The 8,630-nt window shown below is 43.3% G+C and overlaps 1 long non-coding RNA gene across 1 annotated transcript; it reads right to left on the bottom strand.

Moving 5' to 3' along the window:
* Window positions 1-4,236: 4,236 nt before the first annotated feature.
* On the bottom strand, window positions 4,237-8,155 carry LOC149366211 (uncharacterized). The gene is made up of 3 exons (XR_016284535.1): window positions 8,014-8,155; window positions 6,904-6,943; window positions 4,237-4,359 (listed from the first exon to the last, which is right to left on the bottom strand). It is a non-coding gene; the product is annotated as an uncharacterized LOC149366211 (long non-coding RNA).
* Between the last annotated feature and the right edge of the window lie 475 nt (window positions 8,156-8,630).

Genomic DNA, 8,630 nt, shown 5'->3' on the forward strand with positions numbered 1-8,630 from the left:
AGATGACAGAGATTTACTGCGCCATTTCCTTTCCTCAAAAACCGTTGCGTTGAAACGGCAAGGCATCGCGCCGAACGGGTGGTGGCGTTCCGTGGACTCCCTGGCAGCGCTACAACACGCTGTCGCGTTCCACTCCTAAATGCGAAGCTTAAGCTTAATTAGCAGTTAATTCGTATTCAGGCATTAATCAGCAATTAACCATTAATTAGTGATTTGTCATCACCTAGTAATTAGTACTCAATTACATGTGACGCCACCAGTGCCACAGAAGCACTGAAAGTGGTGCGGAAAACGCTTTCGCCTCTACGCACTTTAGACAGTCAAAGTGCCCCCTGAATTTTTCTTCATTACGGCTCCTCTTTATCTATCTTCTTTCACTCCCACTTCCTTCCTCTACGGTACGGTTCAGGTGTCCACCGAGATGACAGAGAATTACTGCGCCATTTCCTTTCCTCAAAAAGCGTTGCGTTCAAAAGGCAAGGCATCGCGCCGAACGGGTGGTGGCGTTCCGTGGACTCCCTGGCAGCGCTACAACGCGCTGTCGCGTTCCACTCCTAAAGGCGAAGCTGAAGCGTCATTAATTAGCAGTTAATTAGTATGCAGGCATTAATCAGTAATTAACTATTAATTAGTGATTTGTCATCACTTAGTAATTAGTACTCAATTACATGTGACGCCACCAGTGCCACAGAAACAGCGAAGGTGGTGCGGAAAACGCTTCCGCCTCTACCCACTTTAGACAGTCAAAGTGCCCCCTGAATTTTTTTCACTCGTCCTCACAGTGCGCAGCTTTCAAGAATTCGTTTGCAGCATCTAATACAGAGTTGCGTTGCCAATAGCAACGCAGTTTTTATTAATGCACTTGATCCCTCGATAAATTCTATAAGGACAAGGCCACGATCTTTTGTGAGCCAACCCCCCTCCTCAACAAAATTTCTGGCTACGCCACTGACATGGTAATCTGATAGAAGTCAATCGATCTCGAGCAGTGAGAGTTCTATCGCCTGTGTAATGTAATCAATGTCATCAGCATCGTCCTATAAGAAATTTTTAGAGCTCTGCTGAACTGTTCTTCATCCAGAGAGCAAATAATTAGTAGTAAATTCAGTAAAACCTTTCAGCAGTGCAGGTTGCTGTAACATATTGCCCATACGGGTGCGAATTGTCAGCAAAGCAGTAAGCAGTGGTAACTTTCTCCACAAATTGAATTTTCTATAATAAGCACATGCGTCACAAATTGGAAGAAAAATAGAAGTTTTATGCGAAGCATATTACTAGAGCTACACATAGAGCCCGTCGAGCTCGGCGGTGGAGCTACCATTGACTTTTAGCGTGACCACGTGACACCACGTGACAACATGACGTCACAGCAGAAGAGAGATGGGCTGCCGGCTCGCGCTGTCGGCCGCGGCGGTGGAGGCTGCACATCAGAGGCGCGGCGGCTGACCACGTGACAACATGACGTCACAGCAGAGGAGAGATGGGCTGCCAGCTCGCGCGGTCGGCCGCGGCGGTGGAGGCTCCACATCAGAGGCGCTGCAGCTCACCACGTGACGCTACACTTACGAGGCGGCCAGGTGTTGGGATGCCGCCTACAAGCAGGGCTGATTTGAACTAGAAGCGAAAGCTTCAGCGTGCCACAGAGACCGATGAAGAGCGGGATGAACGTCAACCAAGGAAAGCCATGTATTACCAAGCCTAGCATCAATATGCTTCGCATCTGACTAGGCTTAACCTTAGTTAAGCCTCAGCCATTTTTTTTTCTGACCCCTGAATGGTCCTGGAATTTAACCTAATTGATGCTACTCCCGGGCCACGCACATTCACTACATTTAGGCAGAAGCTTGGTTTATTGGTTTGGATTATTGGGGTTTAACGTCCCAAAGCAACTGAGGCTATGTGGGACGCCGCAGTGAAGGGCTCCGGAAATTTCGGCCACCCGGGGTTCTTTAACGTGCACTGACATCGCACAGTACACGGGCCTCTAGAATTACGCCTCCATCGAAGTTCAGCCGCCGCAGCCGGGATCGAACCCGCGTCTTTCGGGACAGCAGCCGAGTGCCGTAACCACTGTGCCACCGCGGCGGGGCATTTAGGCAGAAGGATCCGATTGGCTGGAAGAATGAATATGAATGAAATCTGTTCGCTTCTAGATGATGATGTCGCAAAAAGCCACGATCGATAGTTCCCCCACAAGAGGAAAAATGTTGGGATAAACCTCCAGCAGCTGCCGAGGCCGGATAACTACGATGGTATGCGGTTTGTGCTACGGGGTATACGAGGGGGTGCTGAAAAGTTCCTGGCTTTGCCCCCTTTCATGTCGAAGTCAAAAATTAGTTTGGTACGATAAAAAAGCATGATATCTTTTTATGTAACTGTGCAAGTAGCAGATGTTTGTTTTTATAACTATTTTTAATTTCAGGTAGAACGTAAAATGGCAGAGGCACAAGCAAGTTTCACGACTGTGGAGTTAGGGGTCGTGATGAAGTTTTTGTTTCTGTGGGAAAAGTCTGCAAAGGACATTCACAGTGAGATGTCACAAACACTAGGGGAGACGTGTCCCTCCTGCAGCACTGTCAAAACCTCCGTTGCTCGTTTCAAGACTGGGCTTTAACTGTTTAAGATGAGCCCCGTAGTGAGGGCCTCACAACCTCAACACACCCGGCAACAAGCGATTCTCCCCAGAAGCTGATTCTTGAGGATCGGGAAATATCCGCCAAAGAGATAGCCCAGATACTGGTCATCTCCCGAGAGCGCATTGGTTTTATTATTACCGATATCCTACGCATGCGCGACCTTTCAGCGAAGTGGGTGTCGAAATGTTTGAACAGTGAACAAAAGGAGGCTCGAGTTGAGGCATCCAGAGCTGTTTTGACCCATTTTGATACTACAAAAGCCCAATTTGAATAGATTAGTAACTGAGGATGAAACATGACTACACATTTATGATCCCGAAACCAAGGAATAGTCAAAGGAATGGCGCCACAGTGGGTCCCTGCGACCGAAGAAATTCTGCGCCCAGAAATCGGCCAAAAAAGTCATGGTGTTAATTTTCTGGGACAAAGATGGAATTCTGCTGCTAGACTACCTACCTCAGGGCTGTAGTATAAACGGAGAATATTATGCCGGCCTTCTCGACAAGCTGAAACAGGCAATTAAGACGAAACGCCAGGGAAAGCTGAACAAGGGAATCCCTTTGTTGCAGGACAATGCCCCTGCGCACACGTCCAAAGTTTTGGCTGTCAAACTTAAGGCTCTGTGTTTCCAAATGGTCCACTATCCTCCCTATTCACCCGATTTGGCCCCTTCTGACTACCATCTGTTTCCCAACTTGAAGAAAAATCTGAAGTGTCGTCATTTCGACGACATTGCTGACGTCAAACTTGCTGCTGAAAGCTGCTTTGACGACCTGTCACATAATTTTTTTTTTAAATGTACGAGAAAACCTGAAAGAACGATGCAACGGGTGCATCAGACTCAGGGGGGGAATATGCTGAATAAATGTCCACTTTCAAAACTCTGGCTACATTCTTTCTGTGCAAAGCCAGGAACTTCTCAGCACCCCCGCGTATGCCTAGGTGAAGCATGTTCCAGCTACAGAATTTGCAGAAGTTTTTGTTTGTTTGCATCTGATACTGAGAAGCTGTCCATACAAGTTTTCGTATTAAATGTATGTACAGCTCTTTCGAAGTACGCTGATAATTGTGCGGCAGGAAGAACGCGTTTATTTCTGTGCGAATGAAGCTTAAATACCTTAGCACTCCTCGACGCAAACTTGTGGCGGCGACAGCGAAAAGGACTTCATTCCCGACGTTTTAAAGTAAATGGGCAAAGCCAACCCTGCACGTGTCATGCCCGAAACCTTCGGTTTGTGCGCAAAATCGGCCTTATTTAAGTTTTTATCCTTTCCTGTGTAATGAACGTTCCGTTTTCCCTTAGAGACCAGTCTCTGTGGTTACACTGCGTAACATATGTCGTTTGAATGCGGTTCAGCTTTATCGATACAGATCACCTTCAGTTTGTAGTCAGTGGACGTTTAAACTTTAGTCTTTCTAAGAACGAATAACCGAAAGTGCAATTAGGCACTTGACGGCGCAAAGCTATTAATTTCTGGGTGTTCTCAAATTGTGCACTTCAATTAACTTTTACGTAAAGTTTTTGTTATGGAGGAAGTGGAAACACGTACATAACTGCATTGAGAATTTATTCTTTACCATGACATGGTAAAAAGAACAAGCGGCCTTATCCGCCAACGTAGATTGGACTCCAGAGGCAAGGAAGCCGGCCGTTAGGTCCTCTTTGGTTGCCACACCTGCAACCTGGAGCGCAAAGGGACCTTGGCTGTTGTCCAGGTTGGCACTAGAAGGCAGAAATGGTTTGGTTTAGTTTATGGGGTTTAACGTCCCAAAGCGACTCAGGCTATGATAGATGCCGTACTGAAGGGCTCCGGAAATCTGGACCACCTGGGTTTCATTAACGCGCACTGACATCGCACAGTATACGGGCCTCCAGAACTTCGCCTCCATCGAAATTCGACCGCCGCGGCTCGGATCGAACCCGCGTCTTTCGGGTCTGTAGCCGAGCACCATAACCACTCAGCCACCGCGGTAGCTAGAAGGGACAGAATCAGTTATTTCGTTGATATGAATGGAAACAAGGGTTATTGTGCATTTTTAAGCCCGAGAGACTGCTATGGAAAGCAGTTATTATATTAATGCTGCATAAAATTTATAACAAACTCAAGGATCTATATATTACCTATTATATTGGAGTGAAATGTGTATAATATGGTTTCAGCAGGTAGACTCTTAGCGGATCAGCATCATTCATTTCATCATCATTGATACGAACGCTGCAAGTGTGCGCCTCAAGAGATATATTTGTTTGTTTATTACTTGCTTACTTCTGATACTGTCATAGCCCTCAAAACATTATTGTCGGGAGCGGCACATAGAAAAAATAATTTAATTAGAGGAGGGAACAGCGAATTACAGCAAAAAAAAAATATCGGGAAGCGACAGCGATGAACTGAAAGATAATGATTAGAAGAAATACGCCAGTCGAAAACCCGAAACACGAGACTAAATACATATGCAAAAAAGAAAAATTACCATAAAGAAAACTCGGAGCAAATTACAATACAGGCTCAAAATATTTAATAGTAAAAATGACGCTATCATTACTATAAATATTGCATACACAACATTGCAGATGCAGAAGGGAGTGCGTGGTTACGGAGGAAATGAAATACATGCAAAAAAATAACGACAAATTTAAAGAAGAGTATCGTAATCAAAAATATACTGAAACTTCCTCATAAATTTTTTATGTTATTGGCTAGTGCAACTTCTGATAGCAAGTGGTTCCACCCTTAGGATGTATTTAGAATGAAATAATTCATGCAGGATGTTGTAGGGCACTAGGGAAAGTCCAATTTGCGTGAGCGATAATGCGTCATGAAACATACGTTGGCGGCGTAACCAGGGCATCGTTAAGAATTGAATTCATGTTGCAAATTTTGTGGAATAGGCACATGCGTGGTACTTTCCTGCGCCGAAAAAGAGGTGTTAAGAAAATTATTGATTTCTGTGACACTACACAAATGGTCATAGTTAAGGGTAACAAAAGTGCTGCTCGTTTCTGTACTGCTTCCAGAGCGTTGATAAGAGAGTCACTCATAGCGTCTCGTACTTAGTTAGTATATTTTAATTTTGAACGGACAAATGACTTGTACAAAAGAAGCTTGACAGGTGCCGGTGTTAAATAAAAATTACGTTTCATGCATCTAAACAAGAGGTCAGCGGACGCGATGACCGGTTTAACGTGTAAATTTTTTAGCGCTACAGGAACCATTACCCCGAAAATAATGCACTTACAGAGCAATCGGGCTTAAAACAATGATTGTATTTGTGCTGACGCTGACGGAGGGAAAATATTGGTCGCTAGAACAACAAGTCACGTGCAGCTCACGGTGCTGTGAGCGGCATTATGCAACGAGAACTCTCATCGCGCTCGTGACGTGCTCAGTTTTGCTGCGCGAACAAAAACTGGGCGAGTTCCCTCATAACAGGTTTTCTGCAGTAAATTTTCAAGTAGCTTTAAACAAAACCATGTGAATAGTTTTTTTATAACCGAGGTATTGAGCATAGGTTTACCATACAACACACTAAGCATAATGTGTGGGCACACGTCTACGGTTTGAGCCTTAGAGCGCCACTTTACTTTCTAAATATTTAGATAGCCACTGAGCTACTTTCTCTTGTACGAAAAAAACATTCCATGGGTGATACATTAGTTGCACCGTGCCAGGGCGCCATTTACCAAATTTTCCCCCTTTAGATGCACCCATCGCAGCAAAAGCTTGAAGGCCAGCTTTTGTTAACATGGTCGTGGCGAAGCCCAATCCTTCTTGTACGGTGCAGGATGAAGGGCTGATGTAGAAGTAAAAAAATTTAAAATTTTTTTCCTAAAGTAGAGTCATCGTCCTTTCGCTATGCGTGAAAAAAGAAGAAGCTCCTAATGTGACACTTTTTCTTCCTGTTGGATAGACCACTATTTCAGGGAACGACTATCTATTTGCTTGTCATAACTTTTTTTCTCTTCGTTTATTTCTTGAATTTCTGTACTTTGGGGGCCGCTAGCTAGACAAGCTGAATTTTCAGCTTTTTTTCCCCCACTTCCTCACTTCATGAGTAAAATAAGGAGTTTGTTATTACTATTAGTATTAATATTATTATTATCATTATTATTGTCTCCTTCTGGTGGTGTTTGACCAAACTGTTAGCCATGGAGTTCAACATGGACGCACGCTTTCTTGAGCGCTTTTAATAAAGCGCTTATAGCCTGCAGCTATGAGTTAAGTTGTGTTAGATTTTATTGCACAAAGCTACGAGTTATGTTTACCCAATCAGGACAAGGTCCAGCAGCGTTGGCAGGGGTACACCTGAAAAAGAAAAAGACAGTATTGAGACCCTAGCAACAAAAACGTATCGTTTACTGGCGTGCAAGTTGATTTTTTTTTTTCATTTACATTCTGCGGCACAAGACTTGGCTACTGAATGGCCCCTTCACGCTCCCAAGTTGTTACCAACGTATGATTTTAAAGATAACGCCAAAAAACATTCCGCCACAATAAGCGTGTTGGTCGATTGCATTGTCAGTATAACTATTTTAATGAATTCGGCAGTTTACTGCCCGCAAAGGTGAAATCTAGAATATCACGTGATTAGGGATGTTTTCTTGGTAAGCGAGTGTTGAAAAAATTGTACGGAATATACACTGAAAACAAATTCCAAGCTCCAAACTCCAAGATTCAAGCTCGGGAAATATGTTTAAAAAAGGGCTGCAAAACTCGGATCCTGGGCAGAAATTTCTACGTCTAAGGCTCAACTTACAGTTGATGCTTAGTAAGGGAATTTTTTCTCTAAATATCTAGGCCAACAACTGCTGTAAGAGCCTGGCCACTCAGTTAAAAAATCAATAAACACCTAAAGTTAAAGCCAAGATTACATATGCAGAAAATAACAGCAAAAGACACTATGAACCAGGAGGCACACGCTATGATTTTACGCACCTAGAAGTGCATAAATCTACAGTTAAACTTGAACACTGATTTAACTGGTTTCAAATCATTCCATTTAACTGTTCCCTTATCATTCAAATTCAAACTTTTGAATTAATTTAGACTTTTACACATCTAAAGAACCCTTGTAACATGATAGTTGTCTAGCTCGGAGAAGCTAAGTGTATCATAAAGGTTTCTAAAAACAATATTGGGCGTTATTTCACAGTATTTCAAGGCACTGTCTTTCCCAGTTCTTTCTGCTTACAGCTGCAACAAAACGTATTAAATGTGTTCAGCACGTTATCAATACGCAGGGACAATGATAGACGCAGCGTATAAAATCCGTAATATGACTAACTGTTATTCATCACTGTGTTATGCTTTCTATATGGACCTCTGGCGATTTTAAAACACTCTAGGCTTTAGAAATTATAAAAACCAGTACTCACACTGAGGCTAAAACAATAGCCAGAGCAGCACACATGAACAATCTTGCCCACTTCATCTCAACAGCTCTCAAATGGAACCGAAGTCAGCAGTTCTGGTCACGAACTCGCAGCTGTGCTGATTTGTTGCTGAGAACCCTCGTATATATAGCAGGTGAGTGCATGCAGAAAGGAGGCTATCAATACTGATTTACTTTCTTTGTTCTGGTGTTATCAAACGATATACGTGATTGAGCAATGTTCGCAAAGAAATCCGCAAGAAAATCAAAATCAAATTATTATGCTAATAATGCTTGTACCATTGCATATTTCTTCCCGCACTTTAGAATCTTTCCTTCGTGGGGGCTAATTCTCCAAGGTTATATTAAAATTTAGTGTTGCAAGTGCAAGAAAGGGCCAAGAATAAATATGTAACCCTGCACAATACTTTACAAAAAAAAACGTATGGGCGCGTTGGTCTGACATGATTTCTTGTGAAATAGCGCAACTTTATAGGCATGGCTTACATAATAAACATTCTGTTGTTAGTCAGCGCTGTGTATCGTCCTTTCTTGTTCTCTGGCCTTGTGCCGTTTTCGCTGTTTCACAAGAAAAGCACAATACTTGCCGTGAAGTTTTTT

Source organism: Amblyomma mixtum, chromosome 1 (assembly GCF_055824585.1).
Source record: "Amblyomma mixtum isolate Tamu chromosome 1, ASM5582458v1, whole genome shotgun sequence".
NCBI lineage: Eukaryota > Metazoa > Arthropoda > Arachnida > Ixodida > Ixodidae > Amblyomma > Amblyomma mixtum.